Source organism: Arvicanthis niloticus, chromosome 4 (assembly GCF_011762505.2).
Source record: "Arvicanthis niloticus isolate mArvNil1 chromosome 4, mArvNil1.pat.X, whole genome shotgun sequence".
In the NCBI taxonomy this organism is placed as follows: domain Eukaryota; kingdom Metazoa; phylum Chordata; class Mammalia; order Rodentia; family Muridae; genus Arvicanthis; species Arvicanthis niloticus.
In genome coordinates this window covers 27,816,423-27,830,124 of record NC_047661.1, presented here as the reverse complement: position 1 = coordinate 27,830,124, position 13,702 = coordinate 27,816,423, and positions in this window count along the sequence as shown.

The window sequence follows — 13,702 nt, the reverse complement described above, 5'->3', positions numbered from 1 at the left end:
AGGCTGTTTCTTGAATTGTAACAGAAATCCTTTCATGTGGATTTCATGTTCCTTGAAAAATGCTTGAGCCCAAAGTGATGATACAGTTTTAAAAACATTCAATATGAAATGTTCAAATATATTTCTGTGTTTACATAGTGTTGAAACTAGAAAAATAGCAGTTACCAGAGTAGTTTTAATTGTAAATTTCATACATAATGCATGTTCTTATGGATTCTATTATAACTAAATACCTGAAGATAATTCACTACTTCAAAGTAAATAACAATGTTCAACAACTTAAAATATGTATTTTTCAGTCAGCGTTTAGTCAACTCTGTATCATTATATTTAAAGAATTTATACTTCTTATAATGAAACTTATATATTTTCTTTTTCATAATAAACCTCAAAGAAGAGTTAAATTTTATAGGTGAATAATATTTATTCCCTAAAATCATGGTAAAAGTGTCCCAGTTTTCTTATTTTAAATTTTGATGATAAATAGACTCTGAAAATCTCAATTAATAATTCATTAATAAACCATTGCATACTCTGGCATTAATCTACAGCTCTTTTTATGTCTCTATCTTTTCAATACTTTTTTGGATAAAATCTGATTTATATGAACAAGTTTCTATTTTAAGAGCTATAGGTAGCCAATGACTGCTGAGAGTATGAGAGTCAGTCTCCATCAGGATCATTCTCCTATATAGAGAGACAAATCCCAAGTGGTTAGCCTTGACATGTGTACATATCAAGCAATGGTAAATGGAAGTAGTAGATATCATATCTAACAATTATTGAAGAAGAGGTCAAGAATTTGGAAGGCTATAGAAAGTTGATGCCTCAGGGAAGCGGGATGCTAGTGGAAGTGGGGTGTGGGTGGGTGGGGGAGCATCATCTCAGAAGAAAAGAGAGGGGGTGAAGAAGTCAGGGAGAGGGGACAGGAAAGGGGGCAACATTTGGAATGTAAATTAATAAAGTAATAAAAAGAAAGAATTTGGAAGGATGTGGGCATAGGTGATTTTGGAGAGGAGGAAATGGGGAAGTTATTTAGATGTAATACACATGTATGAAATTCTTTAAAAAGATTAAAAGATTAAATAATATTTTTGAAATAATACAATTACCTAAATCAATTTAATTAAGCAATTAAAACAGTCAGGAAAATCAGGTACATTTACTTAATAGTGATTTTTTGCCCAAGCTTCTATTTGAGAAAATATAACTACTCAAATAGTAATTTATTTAATATTTTCCTATAATATTCAAAGATCTTACTCTTTATCTCTGCTAATTCCAACATCAAAGCAGAGAGCTAGAAAGATATTGCTGTGGTTTGAATAAAATTGGATCCCATAGGCTCATTGGGAGGAGCTGCTCTGTTGGAGAAAATGTGCCATTGAAGGTGGACTTTGGGATTTAAGAAGCCCAATCCAGGCCCAGTGATACTCTTCCTTCCTGCTGATTGTAGGTCTGGATGTAGAACTCTCAACTACCCTCAAGTGCGTGTCTGCCTGTGTTCCACCCTGTCTCCCTCCATGATGATAATGTTCTAAATCTCTGAACTTTAAGGTCATTAAACGAATTGCCATGGTCATGTTGTCTTTTCAGACAGATGGTTTAGCTGCTAAAGGGTATGCTCACAACCAAATATTCAAGAATTAAGTAGATAGGGGGTAGTCAGCTGTTATCTCATATACCAGAAATGACTTCTAGTAACTTTGGTTATCCCATTGGTGTCACATCACCTCTAATTAAGCAAGTTATGCTAATTCTGATCTTATGCTTGTTATTACAGGCATAAAGATATGAACCAATACTACATGCATAGTGTATAGTTTTTTAAATAAATAAATAAATAAATGAATAAATAAATAAATAAATAAATAACATCCAAGCTAAACCGGCTATGCACCTGCATTGGTAGTCTCTCTCTTTGTTCCTCACCCTTTGCATAGCCTGAGACCAAGGCTGTGTGTTTCTTGAAGCCAACGCAACTCCCACAAAAACAGGCTCCCCTCTCTCCAGAACTCCCAGAACTCTCCAGAACTCTCCAGAACTCTCCAGAACTCTCAGTCCCCATAGAAAGCTGCAGGCATGTTCTCACCTGTGCTCCACTGAGGATACCTCTCTGCCCTGGACTTCCATTCTTGCCCAACCTTCCTATTCCAAAGCCTAGCTGAGTTCAGCACTAGCTATGTTTCCCCCCCCCGCCCCCCCCTCGGCCCACCTGAGTCACTGCTAATGAAAAAAAAAAAAAAACCAAAACAAAAAACCCAGACAACCTTAGTTTTAAATCGACAGTGGACACAACCTCTAGACTCAGAATCTATCATCCTAAACTCATCAACTATTCTATGTTGGAAATATATGGTGGACAGAAGGCACGATCTTATGGTTCCTAACCTACATCTTTCTTGCCTCCTCTTGTTCTCCACCTCACTGTAAAAGGAGCTATTCTTTCCTCCCACTTTTCCACTTCCTCCCTCCCACCCAGAAGGTAGACTTGGATGACTTGCCTCCTTCTTTTCACCCAACGATTGGCTTCTTGCCCTCTTTATTATCTAATCAATTAATTAGGGGGGAAATTCTCTTATATACATACACAGTTCTGTTTAAACAATTAAATCCCTCTGTCCATGGACTAATGCATTTTGCAAGCATGGTGTGATTTCCATTGCCTCAAGACTGCTACTATCCTGCATTGCTTTCAAAACCTCTTTTGGCATAGAGTAATTAAAATGAATGTTTATCATAGAAAATTGTATAGTAAAGGATATAATGGATCATTTACTTCATAGTTTAAGCTGCTGATTTTAGAAGGCAATTTTTAACACGAAGTTATATAGTGAATACCTAATAAATGTAAAAGAGTGAAATAACCCTATCAAAAGCTTAAGTATGAATTACGAAATGTCAGTGGTTGGAATAATCTGGTTTATCCTAATTTTCAACTTTTTTTGCTAAGTAATTTTCCATTCTTTTTAAAATTTCTTTCTTTCTTTATTTATTTATTTCTTTTTTTTTTTTTTTTTTTTTTTTGATTCTTTGGGGATTTTGTTTGTATGAGTAGTTTTTCCTTCATTTTCTTCTGAAGATGGCCTGGATTACATTAGTTTCCTTCACTGATATTCACAAAAGCAATTTTAGAATGAACCTTGGAATACTTTGTTTAGGTCATACTTTAACACACCAGTTTTCATTATGATAGTTGGGTGGGGTGAAGGGAATGTCAGTATTCAACCAATATTAACTTGTCACCTGTTTCTTAGTTTTCTTCATTCTAAAACCTTCACTCTAATACCCCAGGATTCTAAAGGTTTCCTTGCAAAATCGCTAGTAGGTCTGAGACATTGATCAGTTTATAAATATCCTTATATGTTAGAAAAAGACCTATGTTTGGAAACCAGCATCTGTGTAAAAAGCCAGATATAGGCAAGAACCTCTGTGATTGCAGATCCAGGAAGCCAGAATAGGCATATTATTATATCATGTTGTCAATTACCTTAGCCAGTTTGTGTGTGCCAGGATATAGAGAGAGAGTCTCTTGAAAGATAAGTTGGAGAACAATTGAGGCAAACACCTGGCATTGACTTTCAGAGTCGACACAATTGTACACTTACCTGCATATGCCCATACACATTTTCTCAAAACACTTTTACCCCTCCCATTAATAATTATTGTAAATATTGTGGCTACCTCATGAAGAGAGTAAGAAAAGGGTCCCAATTCTTTGGGCAATAAAAATTTACCTTTGTAAATTTATTTGGAAACATACTATAATACAAGTTTTCTTAAATATAATACACACTACAAAATCCAGGGTTATTTCTTTTGGACATGTTGGCAAGTGATGTCCCATAGACCACTAACCATTAGAGACCATTGCTATTGTTCTTTGTTGGCCTCCAGAAATTGTTTGTAAGACCAGTTTGTTGCATATACCAATCAAATGAGTCACAGAAGATGGACAATCAAGCTTGTAGTGCCCAAGAAGATTCATCTCTACTGGGTGGCTTTTATAATGCTGGTCGGTGCTACTCCTGTTATTAGAGAAAATATACATGTGACTCCTTACGATTTATCGTTATACCCACAATCTGATCTACTTCTTAACCACTGCCAGACAAGCAACTCTGCAGCATGTGGTGTCTAAATCAGAGTTCCACAACTAATCAATGCACAGAAAATTAAAGACTGTAGAATGAAACCTAAATGTGCCCGAAATGAAAGACATATACCAAAGTCCTCCTGCCAAGGCTTAGTAGTCATGGAGTAAGAAGACCATAGGAGGCAGATGTGAAGAATTGCAAAGAAATAGTGGTTCTAGCTACAGCAAGACAGCGGTGTATATATCTCATGGCTGTTATGATAGCATACCAAATAATATGTACAAGACCTTTGCAAAATCAAGCCAGACTTAAAACTCCACTATGGACCAGAGAGATGAGCACAAAATTGCACCTCCATGTGTGGAACTATTACAATTGTTAGATGCTTGGTGGGGGAGTATGTTTTCTCAGTGAGGGTAGCTCCTGAAAGTCACACTTGCTCCAAAGGAATAACCCAATTTTGTGTTTATGGGGGAAGAGGTGTAGATTTGGGGAATACTGGGAAAGTGGGACTATGGTATCAACACATTGAATGAAATTGTCAAAGAACAAATGGTTTCTTAAGGATAAAATATGTCAGGTGGAATTAACAAGAGGTGTTTATAAGATTCCACTGAGACAATAGAATATCCAGCATAGACTCCATTTGCCAGTAATTGTATTGGTATGTTTTCCAAGCAGAAGAAAATGTTTACTGTGCCTGACCTCATAATACTTTTCCAGACAAGGGGGTTTGCAGTGGAATTTTCAGTGAGGAAGGATATTTCTACTGAAGGGTGATTTTTCTATTTCCTGGGTATTTATATACTGTGCTCTGTGCCATGATTATCACAGTTCTTAGGAGGAAGACTATTCCTGATAACAATAAAACTCCTTTATCCATGATTGTAGCAAATCTATAGTTCCTGAGCTTGAGACCAACCTGTACCACAGAGAGGGTGCCTAGACAAATATACCCAAGTAGAAACAGTGAGAGAGAAGAATTAGCAGGTGGGATATACAAACTTCAAACAGAATTGGTGGTTTCTAAACTCTGGGAGCCCCTTCTTTATCTGAGAAATCTTTACCTTGTCAATAATTTTCACTTTGTGCCTATCTATGTTCCTAACTTTGAGTCTTTACTCCAAGGAGAAAAGAACTCACCTGTTTGTTAGGAAGTGTCATTTTTGCATTTTTCTCATTGTTTTTTGCATAGATTTTAGCTTTGAAACTAGACTATATTCAAAACGTAACTGCCAATTTCTTGTAAAAAGAAGTACCCCTATAAATCTCATTTGAGTAAAGATGGGTTTTTTGAATGACTAAAATACACATATTCAAATCTTTCTGATTTTTCCATGTATTTTTCCCTACTTCTTTTACACTGTGATCTTTCAGTAGAGGTTAATATGCCTTTCAACCAGATACAAGTAGGTTCCAGAAAGTATTGTCATGATGTCTATCAGCATTGTGCCCATGACACTGGTAAAGAACACAAAATAGGACTATCTTTCAACAGTTAATTTTGAACCTCCTGCCCCAAACTTAATTACAAATACAATGCACTCTTCCCATTCCATCAAAATCCCAATTCTTCTTCCACTGAGCACCCCTTGAGGGTCAAGCTTTTCCTCATGCACTGATTCTGCATAAATCGTCTAATGACTGCTTGTTTCTCTAAACACGTTCTTTCCAGTGCATTTGCAAATTGTAGACTAGGTGACTGGGATCATCACTGGTCTCTTCCAATATGTAATAGTGAGATTAGTACCTATTTAAAATTCAGGGAAACTTTATTTCATTCTGTGAAATTTGTACAGTTTTTATTCTTATTTTCTTTGAACTAGTTATCATGTCACCTATATTATATAACTAAAATAAATTATTTAATATATATGCATTATAATACGGAACATGGGTTATGATTGTGCCATGTCTTTGTGACAATTTTAATGGATCAGAACAGTTTCTGAAGAAGCAAAGATATTTTTTTAAATATGTGTAAAAGGCCATTTTATGCATTAAAATTCTTCAGTGAAACAGGGATGGGAACAACATGTGAATGTTTGAGTCAGAGATGATTAAACTGATATACTGATGATCCAGTAAAAGGGCAGAGTATATACCAATAGTCCATGACCTTCAATCCCTTGAGTTCTGTCTTTTAAGACCCTGAAAATTAAAAATGTCTAATTAAATGAATACAAATATTGAATCCTAATGGCCCTTAGTCATAAAGAAATAGGCAGTTACTATGTGCTGTAATTTCACAGGAGCTGTTTAGTCTAGGATTCCCATGATTAGAACTGATAGAAAGTTAACATGTGTTTAAGAGCAATTGCTGATCATCCAGGGTTTGGGGGGAAAAAGGAATCTGTGTATCTACCTCATACATTTCTCAACATCACTTTTGGGAACTGCTCCTCTATTCACTATGGCACATTGTCAAGAAACACAAACATATTTTTGTGATAGTCCACTGACACCAGGAACAACTTCCCTTAACTTCTAGTCACAATCTGTGTACAAAGATAGGTGCTTCTTGCTCATCTCCATTAATTTGAAAGGACTAATTTACACCATAAATTTTTCACATGACATGCATGGAAAGATCTTTCTGTTTTGGTCCATGTCATATTTAATTTTTTTCCCAGAATTTGCCTCATATACTAACATGAAACATTTTTAGAAGCATGGAAATTTTGCATTAAGCCATTTATTACTAAATTATTTCTGAAAAGAATGTCTATTATAGGCTCCCAATCTAACAGTCTATGGTTGGAAAAAGAACTGAAATGAATAAGAAGAAATAAAAGAGTTGGAAAGAATTATACACAGTGAAATGAAAGAATTTAGTAGTTTAAAGGACATTTTAAAATGCAAAAACAAAGCAGCAGGAAAGCATATGGTGATTCATAGATTCCATAAAATTAGAATTGATCAACTCTAGTTTGTAAATAAATGCTAAAATAAACATTAGAAAATAAGCTTTAGGTTTTCATTTCATTTTATAGTGCACTAGCTATTTATTTTGCAGCAAGTCTCTTTAGTAGTAAAGACTGTGAACACTGACTTATTAATATACTCATTTAAAGGTTGATAGAAGATATGAAATGATTTTTATTTGCCTGTGACAAATTAGACAAGAAAACATTTAAATTTTCACTAAAATTTAAAATCATTTTGAAAATTGAAACGGTCACATCATTCTCCCCTTCCCTTGCTCCCTTTCAAAATCATTACAGTGTTTTCTTTCATTGTCACATAGAATGATAAGATAGATTGATGCCATATGTGTGTGTGTGTGTGTGTGTGTGTGTGTATAAATGATAGATATATAGATAGATGAAAGTATATATATAAATAATAGATAAATATTTGATAGATAAAACTATTCTGAAATAAGATTTATTCATGTGTCTAATATTATAAATTCTTTCAGTTCTATTATTTTTATTTGCCGTCAGATGTGAAAAATTGTAAATATTAAATTGACTGTCTCTGACTGTCTAACTGGATTTCCTAATAAAAAGAATGGTTCAGTTACAAATGCATAAGAAAATGTTTGTGTCAGTGGGTGGTGTTTGTATTTTAAGAGACAGAATTTCATGGATCATAGGTTCAAGCAAATACCCATTGTGTAAGACATTAGCTGCCACTTAGCAGCAGTGATAGAGAAGTAGAAAACATCTGGTTGTGGATAATGAGCCAGAGCTTCTCAGCTCCCTTGGATGCTAATAGCATTGGGCAAAGGTCATGGTGAAAGGCCATCTGGCTCCCTGTGCAAAGATCTGCAAAGCTGTCTCCCTGTGTTGCAAACTATCAGCATATTTGCAAGACTCAGCAGGTAGAAAAATCTATTAAGCACTAAATATTTAACCAATAACTTTGCATCTCTGACATGAATATATTTTTTTATTATTGTAGCTGGTGAATGGATTTGTATAAGAAACCACTGAAACAAGCATTGCATAATGATAATATGCAAATTTGCAAAACTGTTCATAAACACAACAAAAACCACAGTTCATATATTTAATGTATAGTAGAGGTATGTGTAAATGTATCAAAGATTTGTCATTATCAAACATAATTGTCCTCTTTTGACTTGACCCTAAATCTTTTTTTTCACATTATTTCTATAGTAAATAGCCATTTAAAAAAAAAAGTTTGCAGTGTCTCTTTCTTTCTTTCTTTCTTTCTTTCTTTCTTTCTTTCTTTCTTTCTTTTTTTCTTAAAAATTTTATTTATTCACATTTTTGACATTTCAGATGTTATCCCCTTTCTCCATTTTCTCCCCAGAATCTTCCTATCCCATCCCCCTTTTCCTGGTCTCATGAGGGTGTGCCCCAACCCACTCAACCACTCCTGCTTCCCCACCCTTGAATTCCCCAACACTGGGGCATCCAACTTTCACAGGACCAAAAGCCTCCTCTCCCACAAATGCTTGATTCCCCACAAGGCCATCCTCCACTACATATATGGCTGGAGCCATGGATCTCTCCATGTGTGTTCTCAGGCTGGTAGTGTAGACCCTGGGAGCACTGGTTGGTTAGTATTGTCACTCTCCCCATGAGGCCACAAACCCCTTCAGCTCCTGCAGTCCTTTCTCTAACTTCTCCATTGAGGACTCTGATCAGTTCAATGGTTGGCTGTGAGCATCAGCCTCTGTATATATCAGATTCTGGCAGAGACTCTAAGAAGACAGATATATCAGACTCTTGTCAGCATGCACTTCCAGGTATCCACAACAATGTCTCCATCTGGTGTCTACACATGGGATGAATTCCCAGGTAGGGCAGTCACTGGATGGCCCCTCTTTCAGTCTCTGCTCCACAGTTTGTCTCCATATTTGCTCCCATGAATATTTTGGTACTCCTTCTAAGAAGGATTGAAGGATCCCTACTTTGTTCTTCCTGAGAGTTGTACCTTGGGTATTTCAAAATTTTGGGCTAATAACTACTTATCAGTGAGTGCATACCATGTGTTTTCTTTTGTGATTGGGTTACCTCACTCAGGATGATACTTTCTAGTTCCATCTATTTGCCTAAGGATTTCATGTAGTCATTGTTTTTAATAGCTGATTAGTACTCCATTGTGAAAACGTACCACATTTTTGGTATCCATTCCTCTGTTAAAGGACATCTGGCTTGTTTACAGCTTCTGGCTATTATAAATAAGGCTGCTATGAACATAGTAGAACATGTGTCCTTGTTATATGTTGAAGCATCTTTTGGGTATAAGCACAGGAGTGGTACATCTGGGTCCTCATGTAATACTATGTCCAATTTTCTGAGGAACTACCAGACTGATATCAAGAGTAATTATAACAACTTAAAATTCCAACAACAATGGAGGAGTGTTCCTCTTTCTCAAATCATGGCCAGCACTGCTATCACTGAGTTTTTGATCTTGGCCATTCTGACTGGTGTGAGGTAATATCTCAGGGTTGTTTTGATTTGTATTTTTCAGATGACTAAGGATGTTGAACATTTCTTTAGGTGCTTTTCGACCACTTGTGTTTTCACAGGTGAGAATTATTTGTTTAGCTCTGTACCCTAATTATAATAGGGTTATTTCATTTTCTGGAGTCCAATTTCTTGAGTTCTTTGTATATATTGGATATTAGCCCTATATCAGATATAGGATTGGTAAAAATCCTTTCCCAATTTGTTAGTTGCCATTTTGTCCTATTGATAGTGTCCTTTGCCTTACAGAAACTTTGCAATTTTATGAGGTCCCATTTGTTGATTCTTGATATTAGAGCATAAGCCATTGGTGTTCTTTTCAGAAACTTTTCCCTGTGCCCACTTTTTGAGGGTTTTCCTCACATTCTCTTCTATTAGTTTCAGTGTATCTGGTTTTATGTGGAGGTCCTTGATCCACTTTGATATTTATATAATGAAATAAAAATGGATTGATTTGCATTCTTCTATATGCTGACCTCCAGTTGAACCAACACCATTTGTTGAAAATACTGTCTTTTTCCCCGGGATGGTTTTAGTACCTTTGTCAAAGATCACTTGATCATAGGTATGTGGGTTAATTTCTGTGTCTTCAGTTCTATTCCACTGATCCAACTGCCTGTCTTTGTACCAATATCATTCAGTTTTTATCACTATTGCTCTGTAATATAGCTTGAGGTCGGCGATGGTCATTCTCCCGGAAGTCCTTTTACTGTTGAGAATAGTTTTGCTGTTCTTGGTTTTAATATTAGTTAATTTGCAAATTGCTCTTTCTAACTCTATGAAGAATTGAGATGGGATTTTCATAGAGATTGCACTGATTCTATAGATTGCTTTTGGAAGAATGGCCATTTTTACATTATTAGTCCTGCCAATCTATGAGGATGGGAGGTCTTTCCATCTTCTGAAATCTTCTTCGATTCCTTTCTTCAGAGACTAGAAGTTCTCATACAGATATTTTACTTGCTTGGTTAGATGCACACCATAGTATTTTTATATTATTTGTGATTTTTGTGGAGGGTGTCATTTCCCTAATTTCTTTCTCAGCCTGTTTATCCATTGAGTAGAAGAAGGCTAATGATGTGCTTCAGTTAGTTTTGTATCCAGCCACTTTCCTGCATTTGTTTATCAGGTTTAAGAGTTCTCTGGTGTAAGTTTTTTGTCAGTTAAGTATACTATCATATCATCTGTAAATTGTGATTTTTTGACTTCTTCCTTTCCAATTTGTATCCATTTGACCTCCTTTTGTTGTATAATTGCCCAGACTAGGACTTTGAGTACTATATTGAATAGGTAGGGAGAGAGTAGGCAGCCTTATCTAATCCTTGATTTTAGTGTGATTGCTTCAAGTTTCTATACATTTAGTTTGATATTGGCTACCGGATTATATATTTCTTTTGCTATGTTCAGGTAAGGGCTTTGAATTTCTGATCTTTACAAGACTTTTACCATCAAGGGGTGTTGAACTGTGTCAAATATTTTCTCAATACCTAGTGAGATAACAATGTAGTTTTTTTCCCCTTTGAGTTTGTTTATATAGTAGCTTATGTTGATAGCAAAATTTCTATACATTGAACCATCCCTACATTCTTGGGATAAATCATGATGGATGATTGTTTTGATACATTTTTGAATTTGGTTTGTGAGAATTTTATTGAGTTTTCTTACATTAATATTCATAAGGGAGATTGGTCTGAAATTCTCTTTTTTTGTTGGGTTTATGTGTGGTTAAGGTATGATCATAATTGTGGTTTTTTAGAAATGTGTAATGTTCTTTTTGTTTCTATTTTGTACAATAGTTTGAAGAGAATTGATATTCAGTCTTCTTTGAATGTCTAATAGGATTCTGCACTAAAATTGTCTGGTGCTAGGGGTTTTTTGTGGTGGGGAGACTTCTAATGACTGCTGCTATTTTTTAGGGGTAATGTAATGTTGAGATTGTTTATTTGATCCTGATTTAACCTTGGTAACTGGTATATGTCTAGAATATTGTCCGTTTCATCCAGATTTTCTAGTTTTCTTGAGTATAGGCCTTTGTAGTAGGATCTTATAATGTTTTCAATTTACTCAGTTTCTGCTATGTCTCCATTTTCAGTTCTGATTTTATTAATTCAGATACTGTCTTTGTGCCCTAAAGTTAGTCTGGCTAAGGATTTAACTATCTTGTTTATTTCCTCAAAGAACCAGCTCCTGGTTTTGTTAATTCATTGTATAGTTCTTTCTGTTTCTGATTAGTTGATTTCACCCTAAGTTTGATTATTTTCTGTCGTCTACTCCTCTTGGGTGTATTTGCTTCTTTTTGTTCTAGAGATTTAAGGTGTGCTGTCAAGCTACTAGCGTATGCTCTCTACTGTTTCTTTTTGTAGGCACTTAGAGCTATGAGTTTTCCTCTTAATGTTGATTTTATTGTGTCCCACAAGTTTCAGTATGATGTGCCCTCATTTTCATTTAAATCTAAAAAGTCTTTAATCTATTTTTTATTCCTTGACCAAGTTACCATTGAGTAGAGCATTGTTCAGTTTCCATGTGTGTGTGGGCTTTCCATTATTTTTGTTGTTATTGAAGAACAGCCTTAGTTCATGGTGATCTGATAGGATGCATGGGATTATTTTCATCTTCTTATATCTTCTTATATCTGTTGAGGCCTGTTTTGTGACCAATTATATGGTCGGTTTTGGAGAAGGTACTATGTGGTGATGAGAAGTAGGATCCTTAGGATGAAATGTTCTATAAATATCTGTTAAATCCATTTGGTTCATAACTTCTCTTAGTTTCCCTGTGTCTCTGTTTAGTTTCTATCCACAATTTATCCAATGCTGAGGGTGGGTTGTCGAAATCTTCCACTATTACTGTGTGAGGTGCAATGTGTGCTCTGAGTTTTAGTAAAGTTTCTTTTATGAATGTGGACGGCCTTATATTTGGTACATGTTCAGAATTGAGATTTCATTTTGGTTGATTTTCCTTTGAAGAGTATGAAGTGTCCATTCTTATCTTTCTTGATAACTTCTGGTTGAAAGTTGATTTTATTCAATATTAGAATGGCTACTCCAGCTTATTTCTTGGGAACATTTGCTTGGAAATTTGTTTTCCAGCCTTTTATTCTGAGGTAGTGTCTGTTTTTGTCACAGAGGTTCATTTCCTGTATGCAGCTAAATATTGGGTCCTCTTTACATATCCAGTCAGTTAGTCTATGTCTTTTGTTTGTTTGTTTGTTTGTTTAGTTTTTGTTTGTTTGTTTGTTTTTGTTTTTCGAGACAGAGTTTCTCTGTGTAGCCCTGGCTGTCCTGGAACTCACTCTGTAGACCAGGCTGGCCTCAAACTCAGAAATCCGCCTGCCTCTGCCTCCCAAGTGCTGGGATTAAAGGCGTGCGCCACCACCGCCTGGCAAGTCTATGTCTTTTTATTGGGGAATTGAGTACATTGATGTTAAGAGATATTAAGGAGAAGTGATTGTTGCTTCCTATTATTTTGTTATTAGAGATGAAGTTATGTTTGTGTAGCTATTGTCTTTTGGGTTTGTTGGAAGAAGATCACTTTCTTGCTTTTTCTAGCTTATAATTTCTCTCCTTGTGATGGTGGTTTCCCTCTATTTGTAGGGCTTGGTTTGTGGAAAGATTTGGTTTTGTCATGGAATGTCTTGCTCTCTCCATTTATGGTAATTGAGATTTTTGCTGGGTATAGTAGCCTGAGCTGACATTTGTGTTCTCTTAGTGTCTGTATGACATTTGTCCAGGATCTTCTGGCTTTTATAGTCTCTGGTGAGAAGTCTGGTGTAATTCTGATAGGTTTGCCTTTATATGTTACTTTACCTTTTTCTTTCACTGCTTTTAATATTCTTTCTTTGTTTTATGCATTTGGTGTTTTGATTATTATGTGACTGGAGAAATTTCTTTTCTGGTCTAGTCTGTTTGGAGTTCTGTAGGTTTCTTATATGTTCACAGGCATCATTTTCTTTAGGTTAGAGAATTTTTCTTCTATAATTTTGTTCAAGATATTTACTTGCCCTTTATATTGGAAATCTTCTTCCTCTTCTATACCTATCATTCTTATATTTGATTTTCTCATTATGTCCTGGATTTCATGGATGTTTTAAGTAGGAGCTTTTTGCAATTTGCATTTTCTTTGACAGCTGTGTCAATGTTTTCTATGGTATCTTCTGCA